Raw genomic sequence first — 10,947 nt, forward strand, 5'->3', positions numbered from 1 at the left:
TGCAATTAGGGAGCATAACTGATTTAAATAGTGTTTATTACAGTAAAAAATCAAATAATAATAATTAGATAAGAATACTATAAATCAAAATAATACAAAACCTAATGAAAAATAACAGTGTTACAATTTGTTGGTAAAAAAATTAGAAATCATTTTTTTGCGAAACTTTTATAACTCGGTACTCATAAGATTTGGTTCACATGGATTAAGAAGTTACATACGGTTAGAATTTTCACGAAATTAAAGGCCGGAATTTGGATAAAAATTTATTTATTTATTTTATTTTTTTTTTTAGAAACCTTTAGTTTAAAAATCGGCCTTCTAACTTTGTATAATAAATCTTGTCTATCTGAAAATATCCAACTGTGTTCTTCCAATCGAAAATCAGTGATAAAACCCAACCTAACCTTACCCAGTCAACTACGGATGTTATAAGCCAGAAGTTCTGTATATTTTCTATGACAATGTTTAAAATACCTAAAATGCGGTAAATTTTTTGTATATTTAATTCAAAGAAGTACTAGTCTCGTAGAAAAGATAATTTAATCTATGTAGAATAAAAATACGGCAATGTTATTTTAAACAAAATTCTTACGAGGAATATTTTTTTCTAAACTTTTTTAAGTTCTTTATAAATTTTACTTCTAAAAAAGTGTTATTCGTTATGCGGTAAAACATCCAAATAATCGCATAACTAATTGATAAAAAATAAGTAGGTAAATTTGTCGTACGAACGAGTTAAATTTCTAAAATTCGTTTATAAAAAATAAAAAGCAAATTTCACAGTCTTTCAAATGCTTTTCAAATCTCCAAAAATACTATCAGTAACTAATGGAATGCGTTCACACTTACAAACCTCAAATAAGCGTGGTCACTTCGGATCACTGTATGAGGTATGTGACTTCGCTAATATACAAACCATATATTTAAAGTTCTCCGGAATGTAAGCAACAGCTTAGGATTATCGTAGTGGACCCATTTTTCGTCGCCAGTTACAATGCAATCTAAAAATCCCTTTCGGTTGTGCTTTTGAAGCAGCTGTTCACATGCAAAGAAGCGCTGTTGGAGATCTCTTGGTTTCAAGTCGATTTTGGAAACTATTAGCACTTAAGAAGGAATATTTTTCTTTTAATCAAAATATTTAAAGTCAATGTATGAGGTATGTGACTCAACTAATATACAAATCATATATTTAAAATATAAGAAATGGCAAAAGGCAAATTTCAAGAAATTATTATACGATTTTGAAAATTTTTAAAAATGAAGAACGAACCAGAAAACCATTTTTGAATACTTAAAACAGAATATTTGTTTGGGTAAAATTATATGAACTCACAGCAAGAGGTTATGACTTCAAAATTGCAGAATATACTAAAAATAGTTTTTTTTTCGAAATTATTAACACTTTAGAAAGGATATTTTTCATTGAAAAAAGAGTCACTGTATCAGGTATGTGAGTTCGTTAATGCACCAACGTATATTTAATATCATCCAAAATGTAGCCCACAGAATGAAATGAAATATTCTCTGAATTTATTATCCAAATTTGGAAATTATTGACACTTAAGTAAGGTTAATTTCATTTTAGTTAGGAAAATTTAGAGTCACAGTACTACAATTGCAGAACATGCCAAATATTGATTTCTGAACTATGAAGAGATGATATATTATTTCAGTTAAAATATCATTTTTAGGTACTTTTTGTTGCTAACCTATTTCCTACGACTACATGCGCCACACAAAAGTCTTCCAAACTTTTGTAGAAATTTTTAAAGTTTTTTTTGCCTTAATAATGATGTTCTTCTGGTTGCTTGACACATGACTAATATCGAAGTAGATCTCGATCCACTTTAGGCCCAATCACTACGATTAAATGGTAACCCTTTGGAGCTCACTAATAATGAATTTTGTACTGAAAGTTTGATTTTATAAAAATTGGTTTGTGTCTTCGATCTTACTGAAATATGAAATCAAAGCATCCCTGAATGTACGCAACTACTTTTTTATTCTTCAAAAACTGTTATCAATGTTCATAACAATATTGAGTGTACAGAAGAATGGGTTGAGAAGTATTTGCACAATTAAAAATAATTATAAAAGCCGAAAAATTTGTAAGTCGCATAAAATTAATAAATAACTGGAAAAAAATATGATAAAAAAAATATAAAAAAATTTTTACAATAACTTTTCGCAATAAAATTATTGATTTCGCCTTTTATGTGGTACTAAAACCTTTGGCTAATAAAACTATTTGGGAAACTCAGCATCTTTAACTTGGTGCATATGTGCCAGAAAAGAGTTTCTGATACAGTTGGCCACCCCAACAAACTATTTCTTGCGCTCATTGTTCACACACTCAGTGTGCGCTCACTTGCGCGCTCTCTGGGACACTCAAAGCATACACAGTAGTGCTCAGCAGCTTTTTCCATAGACTTTTCGCACATGCACAATTTTTCCGGAGTATTTTAGCTCCAGCAAATCTCACAGTTAGCTCAGTTACTATTGAGACGCGCATCCAAACGGTCGATAAAACGGAAAAACCTAACACTAAAAGTCAGCGCGGGCCTGGGAAAAAATAGTAATAGACAACGGCAAGAGAAATAGGATATTTTGAGCAGTGAAGTTTTGAGAATTTGTGACAAAGCAGAAATCCTAATTGGTAATTAAAGTAGCAAAGCGTGAAGTGTTCAATTTAATATTTATTTCACCGTGAATATTCGCGAGCGAGTGACGTGCTTTTATGCGAAGTTTTGCGCTAATTAAATACAGTGTAGAGAAATTTACGCGCATATATATATATATAGTATATATACATATGTGGGTGTGTGTATGTAGAGCTGAGAATTTCACGCTGTTTATATGTGCGCGTGTGTATAATTGCGCTTGAAAGCGAAAGTGTGCGCTGCCGCGAGCGAAATGTGTGCCGAGCAGACACGCTTTTGTGGTGACTTTTTTACTTTTCTCGTTTGATGTTTTTTTGTGATGGGATTTCCCAAACCTAAGCTTGTGCATATTTATAATTTTTACTTATTTTTGTTTTTTTCTTTTATTTTCCATTTTCGCATGCTTTCGTTGCTGCCGCTAAGTGCCTTTGAAGTGTAATTCGAACGCGATTGCCGCGCATCCGTTTCCGTCAGTGCTTTGCTGCCGTTCATTCAAGTGCATGTATGTGTGTGTGTGTGTGTTGCAATTGATATTTGTGACATAAATACACGCTACAAGTGCGCCACTACAACAGCCGCCAATTGTTTAAAAGCGAAAACGTGTTTTAGTGACAGCATAGTGTTGGTGCGCGTTCGTGTGTGTGTTTGTTAACGCACAATTGGCGTTTGAGACAAAGCAGCGAGCACTTTTGTTTTGCACAACGTGTTGTCGCCAACGTGATTTCCGGTCGCCCATTGAGCGTAACGGCATTGCGAGTTTTGTGATTTATTTGTAGGCGTACACGGCGTATGAGTGATATTTGTTTCCCTTGTATTATTATTTAGCTGAACACATTAGCAACGCAGAGTGCACAGCACGAAGTGGCGCTTGGAAAGATACAACAATTTATATTTATATATTTCTTTGAAAGTGGTAACTAGAAAGAAGGAAAAAAGAACAACAACTACAAATAAATAAAAAATAAAAGTGTATAAAAATATCAGTGAAAGGAGCATAATATTGGTTTAAAAAAGAAAAGCAAAACCACAACAAAAACAATAGCAGCAGTCTCTGTTATCGTTTGTTGTCCTACATCAGCTATTCTGCAAACACAACGGAAGTGATTAACGCCAACTAGGACAATATGACACGTGTGCGACGAATTGTGGTAAGTCGTGTGGAATAATTGCGCCTCCTCTTTTGATCCAATTCTGTGTTGTGTATCAAATTGTTACACTAATGAGCTTTTTTTTGCAAAAAAAAATATGTGTATATATAATTATATTCCAATTTGAAACTTTTTTCAACACAATTGAAAAACTAAATAAATACAAAATCTAACAATTTTATTCAAAAAATATGTGTAGATATATGTACATATGTATATAAATGTTAGTTATAATTAAATTATAATTTCAAACATTTTTTTAACAAAATTCAAGTACTTTTTTGTGTTTTAATTATATAATAGACAGTTGCAAATAGGTTTTTGAAAAGCAATAAGCATTTAAATTAAATTCTTCTTATTTTATAACTCCGAAAATCTCAATTAAACATAGTTTTAAATTTAGTTGATTTTTTTAATCACAAATATCGGGCCAGAAAATAAAAAAAAAATAGTAAACACAAAATTTGTTAAAAAAAAAACAATTTTTTTAAATAAAAAAAATTTAATTAGATTTTTAATGTTTATAATTTTTAAACAATGTAAACAAATGAAAATATTCTAAATATCTAATCCAAAATATCGGAAAATAAATCTTAAATACACAAATCGGCTTAAAAAATAAAAAAAAACCATTATAGCATAAAAGTTATTAAAAATAATTATTATAATTAAAATTTTAATTCAGACTATCTGTTGGAAAAATGCCCAAAAATAAATAAGGACTGTACCGAAAAGAAACTGCACACTTTCAGTTCAATATTTCTCAACAAGTAGCCATTTGATCACATTGCGGTAGGTAACGTTAGAAAGCGTGATAAGTTCCGCTTCTATCGTTTTTTCTATCTCCGTCATTTGTAACATTATATTCACGATGCCTCCAATCAAAGACACGTGCGTAGGCAAATTGTACATAATAACTTCACCGAAAAAACATTTCATACAGAAAGCTAGAAAAACGGTTTAAGGTTAGTGTACGTGGAGTGAAAAATATTATAATAAAGTTCAAGGGAACCTGTTCTCTAAAAGATTTATTAAAAAGTGGAGAAAAAAAGGCTCTAGTCATCGAAATCTTAAAGCAAAGTTGTTGGCCTTAATAAACCAAAACAAATCAATGTCTGTGCGCGATATGGTGAAATAATCTAAAACCAGTGCTACTGTCATACAAAGAGTAAAGCAAAGAAATAATTTAGAAGCTTATACAAACATAAGATTCCCAAAAAAAGAGAACGAAAAGCAAAAAATAGAGAAATCAAGGTTAGGGAAGATGTACGATCTAAAAGATTCTGTTGAGTGCTATATAATGAACAATGAAATATATGTGAAAATAGACACAAAAACACTACCAGATCACCAATTCTATGCGAAACCAAAAGATAGTGCTGTCGACCAGTCAGTGTCAACAATTGTAATAGAAAATTTTGGCGAGAAAATACTCATCTGGCAGACTATTTGCCCTTGCGGCCCTAAGAGTAATCGATTTTTCAGAAAAGGTACTATATCGGCCAACAATTTTAAGAAGGAGTGTCTAAACCGTTGCCTTATAACATTTTATAAGAAACACACCATATCAACATTATTATGGCCCGCTTTGACTACAGTACACCTCAGTCATTCCTCGTTGGCTTTGTTGAAGGACAACAATGTCAGTTTTGTTAAAAAAAGAGAATCTTCCAATATAGAAGTTTAGGCTAATTGTCAAACGGAACGTGAAAAATAATCATCGAGTTGTCGAAAACGTCGACGAATGTAAAAAAAACTGGCCAAAGGCGAGTCGTGCCGTTACAATAAAAGATGTGCATAATTTAATGAAGGGAATTGAAAAATTCAGCATAAATTAAGAGAATAATTTTTCTTTTACTACTTTTAATTAAAAGTGGATTAAAATACTTCTATTTGTTATTTAAAAAAAGTTGCAAGCAAAAATTAATAAAATCCGTTAAGTCGTAAATAAAACATTGTGTGCAATTTTCGTTTCGGCACAGTTCTTAAATACTAGTTTAAAAATAAACTAAGAAATAATGTTTCTCAATTTTAAATTTTATCGTGTTTGTCTCCTTCGGTTGTCTTTCTAAAGCTCTCTTTTAATAAAAGTGCAAAATAGTTAAACTTTCTTTTTTATTTCCACTCAAATACTTCTAATACTAGCTTTTCAATAACAAATATGAAAATCTTTGGCGATACAGTTTTCATTCCAGCTTTGGATTTCAAAGAATATTTTTTGTATATGTTTTATTTAATTCGATTTTTGGACTAGTTAAATTTTTAATTTTGAATTGAAAATTTTTTTCCAATTTTTAATTCCGATTTGAGGAGTTTTTTCAATTTTACTATCCAATTTTTAATCCCATTTTTGTAAGAAAAAAAATTAAATATAAATTTGAATACAAAATTTTGAAATCAAAAATTCGAAATCGTGATTGTATGTATTTTTTCGTATCTCCTTATTTTTATAGCAACCTATACTACTATGAGCAAAAACTAGTAACTGTTCGTTCATAATTTTCAAACTCTTATTTTATTTTTCAAAATCTACGTCGTCTCCTATAAACTAATCACTCTTGGTTTCAATATGCTTGTACCAATGATTTTTCAAATTCCCTAAACAGTTGTTAAAGCCAATTTTCGGAATAGAATTCAATGTCTTCAACTGACTCAAAACTGCCTCACCTGAGCGGTCGTTTGATTGCTGAATTGCCAGAAGTCAAGGAGCTAAATTTAGGCAAATACAGTGATTGTGGCACGGTACAACCACGATATTGGTTGAAAATTTGGCGAAAAGCTCAAGAAGTTTATGCAAGTTGATGATAACCGATGTTGTAAGCTTATAATTCTAGCCTCTTGTTTGAAGCAGCTTCACACAAAAGAAGCAAATATTATTCATTGATTTCAGCTTGGCTTGTCAGAAGGAATTCGTGTGATGCACTCTGATAATCGAAGTAAACATCACATAAGTCAACATAACCATGGTTTTCACTGATCCTTCCGATATTTTAACGATAATCATGGATTCTCAAGCACAAATTCCTTTATTATTATTGACCTGTTGATCACTAATTGATGTCGATGGCCGTCCAGGACATAGTACGTCGTCAACGTGTTCTCGACCCTCTTTGAATAATTTGTGTCAATCCGCACACAACATTTAATAAATAATGAATAATTTCACTCATAATAATAAATTTAAATTAAAAGGTCTTACTATTTTTTGCTCACAATATATGTATAATTTATAATAAATTGTTTGCACGTTCCCTCTTAAACGCAAATGATATTCGCTCAGCAAACTAAACACTGGCACTAAACACAAATTAAGTCTAACAACGCTTTTTCACACCCACCTGTACATTTTATATACTAATAACTCAGAGCAAGTTCTTAACACAGAAACTACTTTGTGTCTACATTTTCATTTGTTCATTCATAGTAATCTGAATTTCTAAACGAAAATGTTCATTCATTATTTCAAATCAAATAAACAAGTTTCATTTGCGTATAAACTTTGAAAAGTTGTGTATTTGCGCATTAATTTTTCAAAACCAATGACGTAAGCGGTAGAAGCAATGAAAATATTGTTTATGTAGAATTTTATTTGCGGCATATTTCATGCTGACAGCAGTCATTCATTTATGACGGTGTTTTGAGATAAATTTTGCTAACAATAATTTTGAGTTTTTGCAATTAGTCGGATCGTTTTATATGATATTGCACGTATTGGGTAAATTTTTGCAAAAACAAATAAAAATTGTAGAAAAAGTAACATCAATATATTGAATATTCCACAATTTTTAATTTTAACTTTTTACTTTTTTGTAAGTTCTTAGGGAACTTACCAAGTATGTTTTATACCATCAGAAAATAAGATTTACATAAAGTCTACCGAATTAAAAAAAAAATGATTTTATATGAGTGTCCTTTACCGATATTAAGTTAAAATGAGGTAATAATACGAACATGCTCAAAGAAAGTACAGCATTTTTGAATTCCTCGTCGGATAGTAGCGATTCTTTTCCCGTAAATAGCCTTGCATTTGCATAGAATATGTACTTAACCTCTTCTTCCATCTAACTTTTACAGGTTCTTCAAGAATCGTTGTATGGTATTCCCAGTCTGCTAATAAATGACCAGTTAGCCCTGAGGTTATGTGAAAGTTGAATGTTGTAGATCTCTGTATTACCCAAACTTTGCCGTTAAACCTTTTTCCATAGAACTCGATGTTTTGGCGGGAATCGAGTTAACCATTTTAAGACCTTAAAAATTTTTCCCCTTTAGTTTTCCGATCTGAAATACATAAATTATTTTTGTTATTTTTTTGTAATGTTCCCATGGGTTCATTGTAATACAACTGTTTTTGCTTTCAATAATTATCGACCCAGTTCTAGCGAAGAACTCATTGGTGAAAGAGGTAATTTACAAAGTTTTCCAATTTGATAAAAAAAAAAATGATTTGTGTGAACTCTCCGTGGCACAAGAAGCCTCAAAACTCATTTTCTGCTTCCCAGAGGTTATACTTGTAGCCTGGGATGTACAAATGTTAAATGTAATCTTGATTGTTTAAAAATAGTGAATTCCATACTTTCGTTATCTCTCTGTTACAATGAGTAATTGAGTGTAAATTACAAACCATTTATGACAAAAAACTTCTGAAATAATTCATTAAAAAGTATTGCTGAATAATTATTGCATAAAATAATTGTGCAATATTATTGTGTAACATATTTGCACAATATTATTGAGCAGAAAACTTCTGGAATAAGTACTTAAAAAGTATTGTTGAATAGTATTGAATAAAATAATTTATTAATATTATTGACCAACAATATTGCGCAATATTATTGAACAAAACAATATTTATGGCCAATTAAAAAAAACAGAGGAATAACTGGAAGTCTCGGCTGTACAAGTCTAAAAGATACTGAAAAAAGACAGCGGTTGTTCGCCTCAATTTAAATAAGCAGCAATGACATCAGTCAAAATTGTATACAAAACAAAAACACTAAAACTTCTAAAATAACTTATTAAAAAGTAGTGTGCAATATTATTGAATAAAATTATTTCACAATATTATAACACAATACGATTGCACAATCAGAATATATTACAATATGAAATCAAATCAATATTTTTCTAACATAGTGTACAATAAAGAATCAATAAATAATTTCAAAATATTGTGCAATATTATTGAATAAAATTAATTTACAATATTCTAACACAATATTATTCAACAATATTATTGAGCAAATCAGTAAATTGTTATTGATCGGCAATTTTAAATATACAGCAAAATATTACAATATTAGAGCAGAGCAATATTTTCTTGATATCAGCCAAATTTTAAAGAAATTTAAGACAAAAAAAAACCAAAACTTCTTAAATAAATTATTTAAAAAAAATGTTGTGCAATATTATTTAACATAATAATTGCGCGTATTATTATTAAACACAATCATTGCGGAATATTATTGAATTATACTACTCCACAAAAATATTGAGTTAAATTATTGCACAATATTTGTTAACAAATTAACTTATAAATGACGCTATTAAAGCAAATTCATATCTCCCTATGAATCAGCTGTAATTTTGAGCTGAAACATCCTTATTACAAAATATGAAGATATTTACCTACAAATGTAGATTCAGCGCTTTCCTTCAAAACTCAGCAGAAAAGTAGCACATAAAGCAGAAAGGACACACAATTTGAATAACTGTAAATATTAGAAGACATGGCATGCACATTTGTAGCAGCGAAACGACATTTGTATGCAAAAACACTCACACCCACACACATGCATACGTACATGTGTACAAGTAAAGAATGTTATTGTCAAGGACAATATGCCAGTGCCGTCGTCTAATGTTGGCACTCGAAACTGAGGCTAAGGTTAAGGAGAACAGAAGACATGATTGCTGGCGCAGCCACACACATTCAGAAGCATGAAAGCGGAAAAGCACATACCAAACGCTAACATATGCGATTAATATTAAAAAAGACAGAAAAAACGAGGCAAAACGATGTCATTAGCATGAGACTAAGTCAGAGTGACGCGAAGGCAACACCCGTGTCATTGAATGGAGCGCTTCAAGTGAATGTCAGTGGCTGACAGCAGTCTTAGCACAGGTTGTTATTTCTGCTGTGCTGATGTTGTTTTTGTAATGTCATGTCAGTTTCTTGATTGCCGCCTACTTAAATGGTTATTTATGCAACTGAAGGTTTTGATGGAAATATTGTAATTGCCGGTCTTACTGGGCGTAATTGCTTTGACAAAGGGAGGCACAGAAGTAGAGCCACGACACCGAAAATATGGCATAAATTGTTGGGTTTAATGAGTTGTCTGAGTACAAGAAACAAAATATTCAATACTTTATTTCTTGTATATATTTGCTTGTATGCTTACATTTTCATTATCTCAGCGCGCTGGCTGTGCGCTAAATTATAGTAATTTCCTTGACATCAATTACTGTATATCTTTGTCTCCACTTAAGTGTTGTCTGAGAAACAGATCTGATTAGTGTATATTTATTAAGTGAAATTATGTGCGCTTACAAGCAACAATATGCAGATTTTTGTGTTAGACGGTGCGTATGAGTGACATTATGAACGAACTAAGGCACGCCTCTGTAATGTCTACTTTTTGAAGGTCTGCTTTTTTAGTCGCCATTGTTTAGCTAATGATTTTTAATGTCAAAATAAATGTGTATTTTAAAAGTCAAAAAAGAACACATTACAAAGGACTCAGTGCTCTCTGTCTCAATCAGAAAAGTCTGATATGAGAAATAGTCGTTAAATATTGATTCTCATTTGTAATCGAAAAATTTTGCTTACACTTAACAGTCTTCTTGCTTCTTCTTGCAGTCTGTTAAATTATTAAAATAAGTTTTATTAAAACTTTCAATAATTAAAATTAAAACAATTAGCAACAGATGCTAAGAAGGTGTAATATTTTACTTTTTGTTCGAAATAAAAATAAAATAAAATAAAATAAAATAAAATAAAATGAAAAAATTAAATAATATAATATATAATATAAAAATATTGCCTACATTTGGCCATGATAAATTTCTGAGAACTGTTATTGCTGAAATTGCGTTAAATATTATTATTGCCATGTCATATAGAAAATCTGTTAAAATTA

At 30.6% G+C, this 10,947-nt stretch overlaps 1 protein-coding gene across 4 annotated transcripts in view; it reads left to right on the top strand.

Moving 5' to 3' along the window:
* Positions 1–2,514: 2,514 nt before the first annotated feature.
* The window catches only part of LOC120769223 (inactive dipeptidyl peptidase 10), a 105,571-nt gene continuing 97,138 nt past the window's right edge, over positions 2,515–10,947 (top strand). For 2 of the 4 annotated variants that reach the window (XR_005704832.1, XM_040096119.1), the window contains exons 1-2: positions 2,515–2,659; positions 3,489–3,811. The gene's annotated coding sequence lies outside the window, so the exon portion shown is untranslated. Of the gene's footprint in view, positions 2,660–3,439; positions 3,451–3,488; positions 3,812–10,947 lie in introns of all 4 variants that reach the window. The other 2 variants (XR_005704834.1, XR_005704833.1) reach the window with 2 other exon arrangements.

Source organism: Bactrocera tryoni, chromosome 2, assembly GCF_016617805.1.
Source record: "Bactrocera tryoni isolate S06 chromosome 2, CSIRO_BtryS06_freeze2, whole genome shotgun sequence".
Taxonomy (NCBI): Eukaryota; Metazoa; Arthropoda; class Insecta; order Diptera; family Tephritidae; genus Bactrocera; species Bactrocera tryoni.